The 12,545-nt window shown below is 47.8% G+C and overlaps 1 pseudogene; it reads right to left on the reverse strand.

The window, feature by feature from the left end:
* Positions 1 to 2,477: 2,477 nt before the first annotated feature.
* On the reverse strand, positions 2,478 to 4,207 carry LOC147979442 (uncharacterized; annotated as a pseudogene).
* Positions 4,208 to 12,545: the final 8,338 nt, after the last annotated feature.

The raw sequence follows: 12,545 nt of genomic DNA on the forward strand, positions 1-12,545 counted from the left end.
TATTTTAGTGATCCAAGATCACATTGAGTCCATAGGAAAATCCAATACTATCAAGGAGGGATGAGGTGTTGCTTAATGAGCCTCTTGCTTTATGTGCTCAATGATATGCTCCAAAATCCTCAGCTACTTTCCCATATCCACATATGACCTAAACCCTAAGCCAAACTCGGTCCTACCGATTGTTTCTATCCGACGCCATCGAGTTTCACTTGTCATAAGCCACTGCCAAACCCTAGCAATTCGGTTCTACCGATAGGGATCTCGGTCTCACCGAGATGGGATTGCAAACTCTCTGTTTCCCTTTCGTAACTTTTCGGTCTCACCGAAAGAGCGGATCGGTCCCACCGAGATTGCAGTGTAAACTCTCTATTTCCTTTTTGTAACTTTTCAGTCACACCGAAAAGAGCAAATCGGTCCCACCGAGTTTGCCTGACCAACTCTCTGGTTTGCTTATTACCAAAATCGGTCTCACCGAGTTTGTGTAATCGGTCTCACCGAGATTACGTTATGCCCAAACCCTAACCATATCGGTTCCACCGAGTTGCATGTCAGTCCCACCGAAAATCTCTAATGGTCACTAGGTTTACCTTTTCGGTCCGACCGAGTTTGTTGATTCGGTCCCACCGAGATTCGTAAATTGTGTGTAACGGTTGGATTTTGTGTGGAGGCTATATATACCCCTCCACCTCCTCTTCATTCGTGGAGAGAGCCATCAGAACACATCTACACTTCCAACTCATATGTTCTGAGAAAGAACCACCTACTCATGTGTTGAGACCAAGATATTTCATTCCTACCATATGAATCTTGATCTCTAGCCTTCCCCAAGTTGCTTTCCACTCAAACCTTCTTTTCACCAGATCCAAATCCTATGAGAGATAGTTGAGTGTTGGGGAGACTATCATTTGAAGCACAAGAGCAAGGAGTTCATCATCTACACACCATTTGTTACTTCTTGGAGAGTGGTGTCTCCTAGATTGGCTAGGTGTCACTTGGGAGCCTCCGACAAGATTGTGGAGTTGAACCAAGGAGTTTGTAAGGGCAAGGAGATCGCCTACTTCGTGAAGATCTACCGCTAGTGAGGCAAGTCCTTCGTGGGCGATGGCCTTGGTGGGATAGACAAGGTTGCTACTTCGTGGACCCTTCGTGGGTGGAGCCCTCCGTGGACTCGCGCAACCGTTACCCTTCGTGGGTTGAAGTCTCCATCAACGTGGATGTAGGATAGCACCACCTATCCGAACCACGGGAAAAACATCCGTGTCTCCAATTGCGTTTGAATTCTCCAAACCCTTCCCTTTACATTCTTGCAAGTTGCATGCTTTACTTTCCGCTGCCAATATACTCTTTGCATGCTTGCTTGAATTGTGTGATGATTGCTTGACTTGTCCTAAGATAGCTAAAATCTGCCAAGAACTAAAATTGGGAAAAGGTTAAGTTTTATTTGGTCAAGTAGTCTAATCACCCCCCCTCTAGACATACTTCCGGTCCTACACATAGCGAAGATGTCATCAAACCGTAGGACGATCGTACCCCCGATGGCGTTATCCACAAAGCCCTTGCCCTCTGGCACCTTGGCCACGACAACCGGGTATGCCACATCATTCTTGGAGAGACGCCGCTTCTCCAAAGAAAGAACACTGTCATGCAGACTCCGCATAGCACCGGTTACATCATTGAGCAGATTAGTCGGTAGCATCGGCCTACCCGCCACATGCACCCTCTTCGAGATATCCTTAGGTGAAGGTGGACCGTCCTGAGCACGGATCGTACTCGGTGCCGGCTGGCTGGCACCCTTGTTACTCTTTCTTTTCCATCCCTTCTTCTTCTGCTGTAATGGGATCGAGTTCTCCTCAGAAACCGCCTTATTGAGTGTGTTGGGCGGATAATATTTGGCACCTTGTCTATCTGAGGCTCGGTGAAGGCGGTAGCTGGAGGTGTCTCCTGAGAACTCAACGCCAGACGACGCTTGTTGCAATTTGGTTTCTCCGTGGTACCAGCATGATCGCGGTCATCTTTTTCAGGGTTGGGTTCTTGAGAAGGAGGCCCGAAGAATTCGTCACCGTACCCATGTTCGACAAATTACATATCGACGTTGGTAAATGTACCGTCGTCGTTGTCGTTGTCGTCCAGATCCTCTGCCATATGCATGTTTGGATCTTGTGCCATAGGGATGTCCGGTAGCGTTGCGGCGGTCTTGCCATGGCTTGGCGCCGGCACGACTGGCGGTGTTGTCTGTGGGGTGGTGTCCCTCACCCCCAAATGAATCTGGCTCTTCGGCCAAAGCGGGGGCCAACTTACGCAGGCACTGAGGGTCATCACATCATCTTCGTCAGCCCCAGCGGGTCGAATCGGAGGTAACAACTCGTCGCAGCCTGGCAGCACTCGAACAAGTTCAACCCTATACACGGTGGGTGGCATCGGATTAGCGTGGATCACGGGGTTTCCCTGTTGAACGATTCTGCCCTTGGCGACATCGATCAACTCGCCGCCGACGAAGTGCAGGGGAGTGCATGGAATGTCGGCAGTGCCCTGCGAAAACATGTAGGGCGTTAGGGATGCCTAGTCAAAGGCAAGGAGATGAAGTCATCGGCCAAGAGTCTTAATTAGTTACCGTGATGGCGTCGAGCTCAGCTAATGTCGAGGCACCGCCAACGGCAGGCGTGCAACTGACGGAGGGGCCGCTTGCTGCCGAGGTGCCGGCCGGCATACACCCAGGTGCATTAAGCTCAAATGCCCATGCCGGCGTCGGAGACACCAATACCGCCTCCGCCGGAGACACCAATGGCGCCGCCTGCGCGTTGTGCGAGTTGCTAGCCGTGAAGCTAGGAACCGGGGGCGCCCCTGTTGGCCGCCCGCAATCCATGTCGTCAGCCCCTAAATCAAGGTAGGCACAATGGCGGTGAGCGTCGATCCCAGTTGTTGTTGCACTTGCTCTTGGACAATCTCCAGAATCCGCGCCACTTGTGCCTTGAGTTCTTGAACCTCGCGTGACTGGATTTCCGAGCTGGTCTTTCTCTCCATTCGCCCACCAGCGTTATAGTATGACAACCATTTTGTGGACAAGCCTTTGTCGGCCACACGACCAGCTGACGACGGCTTACTGAGCTTATCCTTGTTTTTCATTATGTTCAACGCCCTATTTAGAGTGTTGTCCCAAGGGGTGCTCTGAGACGACCCCGCACTACTGCTTTCAGTCTCCTGCTGAAGGAATGTGAACCATTTAGAAATTTGGCTTCATTAATTAGAATGCAACCATATGGAGCTAATTACGCGGGGGTGTATTCCTTACCAAAACAAGCTCAAGCGCCCTGGTCTTCGGATCCGTGGTAAGCTCCTTTGTTACCGGGTCCTCCTTGTACCGGGCCAAGACATAGTTCCTTGTCTGCTTGTCATGGTATTTCTTGAAGCGGGGCGGTAGGCCTTGCTCGGCACGCTCCGCGTCCTCCTTGTCCCATATAGGCTTCGCCACTCTATAACCGCCGGGACCGAGTTTGTGTTCCCCTAAGTTCAACTCCCACATTTCTTTCCCCCACTGACTTGATTCGGAGGTTGCGCTGCTCTCGCACTTGATCTTGAACTCCTTGTAGTCATCTTCGCTGATCGAAGGATTTTTCGCCTTGATCTTCTCATAACTATCACCTTTGTCAATAATTCTCTTAACAGCGCTTCTCCAAGTACACAGGGCCATGCTCATCGTCGTGAGGGCGGCACTGTTCACTTTATTCCCTGAGAGGCGTGGGTTTGCAAAGTCAGCGGGGAACTTGTATCGTTCGTGCAGCTATGTGAAGAGGAGGTTGGGCAAATTCCCTCGGTCCTTATGCCTTACGTTCTCGGTGTTGATTGAGACGGTGCCCGGGAGAATGCACCCAAGCTAAAGCGAGTACCCCTTGACTAATTCTTTGGGTGTCGTTGGATGCCCGTCGGAGTTCACTTGAGTAAATTCCTGCTTGATAGTGCGGAGCACGTTCGGGCGTCGGTCCTTCCGTTGCCTCTTCGGTTGGCTGCCATCTGTGTGTGCGCTGCCATCATCAGTGGTGGCATCCTCGGTGGCACCATCAGTGGTGTCATCCCCGACGCCACTAGGGGTTGTCTAGTCAGGATCAGTGTCTTCCGCGGCATCCTCATAGCGGTGAGGTTCTTCCTCCATCTCCTGGTACAGCTCCCAGAATTGCTTGCCCGAACCGCCGGCCTCATCGTTGTGGGCCATGTTTCGCTCTAAATAGGAAAAATGTTTGGTCAAAAAGTTGGTTATTGTCAAGGAACAAGATCATGCTCTCATCATTTAGGGTTTGTCGACATCGAGGCATCCTAAAAGCTAAGCTTTTATCATTTAGGGTTTGTCGACGCCGAGGCACCCTAAAAGCCTAAGCTTTCATCATTTAGGTTTTTATCGACACCGAGGCACACTAAAAGCCAAGGTTTTATAATTTAGGGTTTGTCGTCGCTGAGGCACCCTAAATGCTAAGTTAAGTTTTCATCATTTAGGGTTTATCGATGCCGAGGCACCCTAGCTAGGTTGACGCTGAGGCAGTTGATCCTACTTAATTAAGTACTAAGATACACCGGCCCATGCATTAGTCGCAAGTACCCCATATGTCCTGTTTTTAGGAAAGTCATGCTAAAATTCACAGAAAATTTCAGCATGGCCTTTGCTGAAAATAGGACATATGGAGTACCCGAATTTTCCGGAACGGAAGTTAATCGACATTCTGGCTAACTCAAGGGCCTCTCGGGGTACCTGAAAAATCTTTATCCCCGCGTAATGAAGTCGCCAATGGGTCATTTAAGAAGATCACAACTAGCATCATCACAAGTACAACATCATCACAAGTACAGCAGCAGCAGTGAATACATGCATAACAGCAGCAGCAGGTTTATTCTTCTTCTTCATAAACATTAATTGGTGTGGGTGACTCTATCTGCCCAACTTAACATGACAACCCACAAGCATTGTTTTGATTCCAATAGCTACTGTAAAATACATCTAGCAAAGGTGCTCTAAAATCAGAAATACTGCCCCCCAAATCTTTAGCTCAATTCTGAAAATACATGGCTAGGACAATGGTAGCATTCAACCACGAGCCCAAGCTTTACTTAACTAGGCCCAGGTCCATTAAATTCTTACAGAAACCAAGAAATGGAATCAACTCCCCTTGTTGCTGATTCAGTCATGGGAGATGCCATGTCTCAAAAATATCAAGTAGCACCATCATGTTCGATTTCAATATAAGGAATATTACAAAATTAACAGTTAAGATCCCAGGTGAGTAACACACTTTGGTCTTCTAGTTAGAAAACAAAACTGACATAATTCTAGATGCCATAATCAGATCAAAATTTCAAACCACACACTTACTTTCAAATATCGAATTAGGAACATTTTGAGACATAGGAAAACAATGTACATCTGAAAATGCTGCAAAGTATGAAGAAAAACAAGAACACTATGTAATACATGATTATTCAGTTAAGACAAGAGAAACCATCTGCAACTACTACTGTAAATAATACACCTGTTAACACGTTTCTGAACATACATCCAACAAAGATGCTCTAAAAAAATACTGCGGACCACGCCCACCCACCCCATCCCAGCTACTAGTACCACTTTCAAGTAATACACCTGTTAGTTCAATTCTGAAAATACATGCAACAAAGATACACCTCTTCTAATGACGTGATACTTTGAACAAAATGTACCCTGTAGCTAAATCAATGTTGACCCTCATAAATCAATGTTGACTAAATTTTTTAAGTACTCTTCCTAAAAATCACTAAAGTAGGAAATCTTTAACATAATGTACCCTGCAGCTTTGTTCAATTGGTACAGTCAACAGTGGGTTTCATTCAATTGATCAGGAGTAGGAGATCTTGGTGTTAGACCAAAAATTCAGTTATGCACATTGTTAGTTCTTACCCTCATTTTTTCACATTGGTGAAGTAGCCTGTCATTGCAAATTCAGTTAAGTGTTTGCTTGCTTTAGTTTGACAGAAATGTTTCAGTTAAGTGTTCAGCTAACATCAGACTTAAGAATAACGATGAAAATTTCAGACTTGGTAGTACAAATTCATACTTGGCAGTACAAATTCAGAACAGGGAGTTGGAAGAGATAGGATGGCTCACCGTGGAGGAGTGGAGGACGAGGGTGCGTCAATGGCAGGCTAAGGATGAGGGTGCGTCGATGGCGGGATGAGGACGAGGGTGCGTCCCCTTCTCCCTCCAATCGCGCCGCAGATTAGGCAGGACGACGGCGATGGCGGCGTAGCAACGAGCCCTGTGCTCCTTCTTCAGAGGAGGGGAGAGGCGGTCAAGGACTACGGCGATGGCGGCGTAGCAGCGGGCCTCGTGCTCTATGCGAGGCCAGGGGAGTCGAGTTAGTTAGGGGTAGGAGGCCGAAGGCGATGGACGGGCGGAGGAGGAGGGGGGCTTACGAGCGGAGGAGACCGGGCGGCGACGTAGTGGGTTAGCGCAGTGAGTCAGCGCAATGGGTCGGGCAGGCAGTCATGGCGGCAGGCCGTCGGCGGTGAGGACCGAGACGGCGAGGCGGGGCGCGGGGGTTGTCGGAGCGGGTGTGGAGCGAGGGGGGAAGTTGATCTGGCAAGGGAGGGACGAAGGGATCGGTCGAATTAGCTAGGGGGGAAGATTACTAATGGCGCACCCCCTGGCAGTGCGCCATTAGTATGTTTTTTGATAGCAATGGTGCACCCCCGAGCGGTGCGCCATAAGTAATCCTTTTTTAGATAGCAATGGCGCACGAGCCAGCGGTGTGCCATAAGTAATTTTTTTATTATTTTTTTTGCATCTAATAAATTTTTAGAAAATGAATATGAATATGTAAAAGTAACAAATTTTTATAAAAACAGTAATAATTTTTTAAAAAATATCATCAAATTTGTTATTTGAAAATATTTATGAATATAAAAAAATATCATCAAATTTGTTATTTTAAAATATCATCAAATTTGTTATTTGAAAATATAATCAAATTTGTTTTTTTGGATTTTAAGTTGCATTCATTTGTGACGGTGGAGCGGGGGAGGGTGCGGGGGGTCGTCGGCGGCGGTGGAGCGGGGGAGGTTGCGACGGTGTCCTCGGTGGCGGTGGAGCGGGGGAGGGTGCGGTGGGTCGTCGTCGGCGGTGGAGCGGGGGAAGGGTGCGGTGGGTCGTCGGCCGCGGTGGAGCGGGGGAGGGTGCGGGGGGTGCTCGGCGACGAGGGGGATCTGGCGAGGGGGGATAGCGATCGAGATGGAGGGGGATCGAGATCGAGTGTCCTCATGAATATTCAATATTTTTTTCATATTGAATATGAAAAAATATCATCAAATTTGAAAAAATATTCATGAATTCAAAAAGTGCCCATGAAATTTAAAAATATTCATGAGTTCAAAAAGTGCCCAGGAAATACAATCGAGAAATGAAGACTATGGTTTAAATACAATCGATCTTAGCTAGCTATCTTTTCACAATCTTCTTGCCCTTCTTTTTCGCAAATGGAGTTCTTCTGTTGAACGGACGTCCTTTAGGTAGGGTGGTCCTGCTTCTTCTTGTGGTGTATGGCACTTCATCGTCGTCGTCATGTTCCATCTTCGGGTCGCGGTACTTGTCGAAGTCATGCTCATTGGCGACTCCATCCATTCCGATGATCTTCCTTTTACCTCTCCTCACGACAACACGACTGGGGTTTGACGGGTTGGTAATGAAGAAGCATTGGTCCACTTGGGAAGCCAGTACCCATGGCTCATTTTTTGCGGTGATGTTTGCACCCGCGGTCTTGGATTTGGCTTCGGGTATAACCATGGTGGTGAAATACCGGTCTTCTTTTATGACTCTCTTGGCCCATCTGACACAGAACATCAGGACCTTCTCTCCAGCGTAGCTCAGCTCCCAGATCTCCTCGATCCTTCCGTAGTATCTGTCCTTGTCGTTACCGGTGTAGGATTCCATCGTTACCCTGGAGTTCTGATAACCATCGCTCTTCATGTCCTTTTCCTCGGTGTAGAATGTGTAGTCGTTGATATCGTATGCCTCATAGGTCATTAGGTTGTGCTCGGCGCCCTGTGACAAGGCGAATATGAGTTTTTCTTCCGCGGAAGAATCCTCATGTAAAGGGTACGACAGAAGCTTCTTCTTGAACCAACGCGTGAAACATGCGTTGTGCTCTTTGATTATATCTCCGTCCGTCCTCTGTTGGCCTCGGTCATTGTACGTCTTCTCAATAAAGTTTTTATGCTCTACCACCCAAGGATCGACCACATCTATGTGTTGTAGCGCGACTAGGTTTGCTCTTTCAAAGTCGGCGAGTCAACCCTCCAAGTCGACATGCATTTCGCGGCGACCCTCGCGGTGACCCCATCCAGTGAGCCTGCCGAGGTGCTTGTTGAAGGGCAGACCAACGGGGTTCTCGATGCCTAGATAATTCATGCAGTAGGAGATGCACTCTTCGTTCAGAAAGCCCCTGGCTATGCTTCCCTCTGGACGTGAGATGTTGTGAATGTATCCTTTGATGACACCATTCATCCTTTCGAACGGCATCATGCTGTGCAGGAACGTCGGGCCGAGTTGGATGATATGCTCCATGATATGGACCAGCAGATGCACCATAACATCAAAGAATGCGGGCGGGAAGTACATCTCAAGCTCGCATAGTATCACCACGATCTCTTCCTGTAGCCTTCTGAGTTTCCTCACGCCAACCGACTTCCGAGAGATGACGTCGGAAAAGTTGCATAGGCCAAATAGCATTTCACGGACGTGCACGTCCATGATCCCACGGATTGCAATTGGAAGTATCTGCGTCATCAGCACGTGACAGTCGTGAGACTTCATCCCACTGAACTTCTACTTCGCTGGGTCTAGGTATCTGCTTATCTTCCCTGCGTAAGCGTAAGGAAGTTTTACTCCGATGAGGCAGGTGAAAAACTGCTCGATCTCCTTCTGACTTAGAGTGACGCACGCGGGAGGGTAGTCATTTCCAGTCTTCTTGGCCTTTTTGCCTTTGTGACGACTTTCCGTGCCCTGCTTCGCCTCATCGTCATCATCATCATTAGCGTGAAGCTCCTCCCTGATGCCCATTGATTTCAAGTTTGCCCTTGCTTTTGGCCCATCTTTGGTCCTCTCTGGCATGTTGAGCAGGGTACCAAGCAGACTCTCGCACACGTTCTTCGTGATATGCATGACATCAAGGCTGTGAGGCACACGGTGGATCTTCTAGTATGGAAAGTCCCAGAAAACAGACCTTGTTTCCCATACCTTCAGCAGTGGCTCTGGAGCCTTTCGCTTCTTTCCCGGCTCTGGCGCCTTTTGCTTCTTTCCCAGCAGTGGGCAATCTTTCCACTTTTTCAACAGCTCGTCTATTTCCTCGCCGCTCCTCGTACGCGGGCGTGTTCGTGGTTCAGTTTCACCATCGAACAGATCCTTGCGTTTTCTCCACGGGTCATCGTCGCGAAGCCACCTTCGATGTCCCATGAACATGGTTTTCGAAGACCCGGGATCTCTATCTAGCTGGCGATACGTCGTGTCATCCATGCACCTGACGCATCCAGAAAATCCGTGGACCACCTGCCCCACGAGATATCCGTAACCGAGATAGTCGTGCATCGTCGTGAGCAGTGCGGTCTGATAGGGAAATATTCTTTCTCTGCAGCGTCCCACGTATTGGCTGGCATTTTCCACAGCGTGTCTAGCTCCTCTTTCAGCAGCCCCAGATACAGATTGATGTCGTTCCCTGGTTGTTTCGGCCCTTCAATTAGCATACTCATGTGAATGTACTTCCTCTTCATGCACAACCAGGGGGCAAGGTTGTACATCCACACAAACACAGGACAGGTGCTATGTGTGCTTCTCTGGCTGCCAAACGGATTGACTCCATCAATGCTCGCGCCCAGCACGATGTTCCTTGGATCATCCCCAAATTCTAGGTGTTCAAAGTTCAACGCTTGCCACTGGCTCGCATCCTTAGGGTGACTCAGCATCTTGTCTTTTTTATTTATCTCCGGATCATTTCCATTATCTGCTCGCTTCTTCTCCTCCCTATCCGCTAGCTTAGGGTCCGCGAAATACCGCTGCAGACGAGGAGTGATCATAAAGTACCACACCACTTTTCGAGGAGCTTTCTTCCTCTTCTTGTATCGAGTGACGCCGCACACCGGACATATGGTAGACTCCGCGTGCTCGTCCCGATAAATGATGCAATTGTTCATGCACACATTGTATTTCACGTGCGGTAAATCCAGAGGACACATGATTTTCTTTGCCTTCTCTAAACTGTTCAGACACTTGTTCCCCTTGGGAAGACGTTCGTGCCGGAATGACATGTTCTCGTCGAAGCATGTGTCGGTCATTTTGTGTTTTACCTTCATCTCCAGAGCCATGAGCATTACTTTTAGGCGGGTATCCTCGGGCCTGCATCCTTCATACAATGGATTAACCGCGTCTATCTCTAGTTGATCCAGCTTGGCTTTCTCTCGGCCAGCAGCTCTTGCGTTATCTGTCTGCTTGAGAAGCACCTCTTGAAGATGAGGGTCCTGCACCCAGCCCATCGATGGTCCATCATCGCCTGCTCCGGCATCTTCATCTTCATGATCATTCCCTTTGTCTTGATATTCCTCATCATCATGTCCTGCATCTTCTACATGATGACTGTGTACAGCATCACCATCGTGATCATGTCCTGGATATTCTTCGTCTTCTTGCCCGCCCGAGCCGTGGTGGTTGTCTTGCTTCCCTTCCTCATTTCTTTCCTAGCCCCCATGGACGACTTCATAGTTATCTTCATCACCTTGCCACCGATAGACATCCATGAAACCACACAAGAGCAGGTGGTCCCACACCTGCCTGGAATCCGGGTCCTCAATAAGGCTCTTCAGCTTGCATCTTCGACACGGACATCTTATCTCCGTCTCGTTCTTTTGAAGCATCTCGGCCTTTGCGGAGCTCAAAAACCTATTCATGATGCCTTCGGTCATTGTGCGGACCATGGTCGCCTGCGGGGTAGAGCAAAACGCTATTTTAGAACCAAGAAAAAAATTGGCATGACTTTCCCTAAAAATAGGACCAAAAAGAATGCATAGTGCCAAAATTCTCGCCGAAACGGAAATGAATCAACATTCCGGCAAAATATTGGCAATTATCGCATTTCAAATACCGATACCTGCAAACACAAACATATATGCAACACCACAAACATATGCAACACCACAAACATACATAGATCTAGCAAGGCCATAAAAAGTGCATGTGCACGTTGTTGGAGGGAAAAAAGTAGATCTACAACATAAAGATAGCTTTCCCCTTACTTACCTATCAAAAAAGGTAATTTAACCACTTAATTTGGATGAATCTATGGTGCAAATGAGGTGAGGAGGAGGAGGTAGCCGAGACAATATTGGAGGAGGAGGTGGAGAGAATGAAGTGGGGAAAGTGAGTGTGTAGGTGTGGCTGTCCAAAATATCCAGTTGGTCCCAGGTTACTAATGGCGCACCACCCACAAATGCGCCATTAGTAACCCTGGTTACTAGTGGCGCACCAGCTTGTGGTGCGCCATTAGTAGTTTTTGAAAAAAATGATAGTAGTGGCGCACGTGGTGAGTAGTGCGCCATTACTAGTTAAACTAGTAATGGTGCACTGTTCCCTGGTGCGCCATTAGTATTTTTGGAAAAAATATGTTAGTAGTGGCGCACCATTGATGTGGTGCGCCATTAGTGTGATAGACACTAATGGTGCAACAACACATGGTGCACCACTCCTATATAGTAGTGGCGCACCACATGTCTGGTGCGCCATTAGTGTCCATATTATCTATAGCCCTTTTCCTAGTAGTGTAGAGTTTGTAGTCGTACTTTCCAGTAAGGACAGTTAGTGCTTCGGTTGATTCAAGATCAAACTGGCATGAATAAGCTTTCACCTCCTTAGGAAGGGCCTTTCATCGCCATCTAAAACCTCAACAAATGGGTCATATTTTCTGATTGACATAGTGAACAAAAGAAATCACATACATCTGAGGAGGAGACCAACAGGCCTTGGAATATTGGTCATCTCCATCCTTATTACACTTTGAGCCTGATGAGGACACCACTTCCACAGTTACACCCATGACCCCTACTCTTACATACATGGGACCAATTACTAGAGCTCGCGCATGCCAATTAAATCACCAGGTACTTTCGTTTCTTGGTAACGATTCTAATGTTCATGAGAATATGATACTGCATAAATTGGATACATTTGTTTTGCTTTCAAATGAAGGACCTAGCATGGATAAGAAGGATGAACATTGGAGTATGATCAAGCGTGGAGATGATGGCATGTGCAAGGGGAACAAGAATGGAGTTTATGGTGGAGTTTTCGGCATTTTGGAGCCACCATGGTGATGTACAAGTGCATCGATGAAATATACAAGATGCCCTTTCATAAATTTTGTCCATAGCTTAATATAGGTGTTGTGCCACCTTGTTTTTGGGCCAGGCCCATGTAATTTCGAAATACTACATATAGGCTGTTTTTTAGAGTACGTATTGTAGGGGAAATGACTCAGGAGGTATTTTAG

This window comes from Triticum urartu, chromosome 3A (assembly GCF_056163025.1).
Source record: "Triticum urartu cultivar PI428250 chromosome 3A, HENAU_Tu73, whole genome shotgun sequence".
NCBI classification, from domain to species: Eukaryota; Viridiplantae; Streptophyta; class Magnoliopsida; order Poales; family Poaceae; genus Triticum; species Triticum urartu.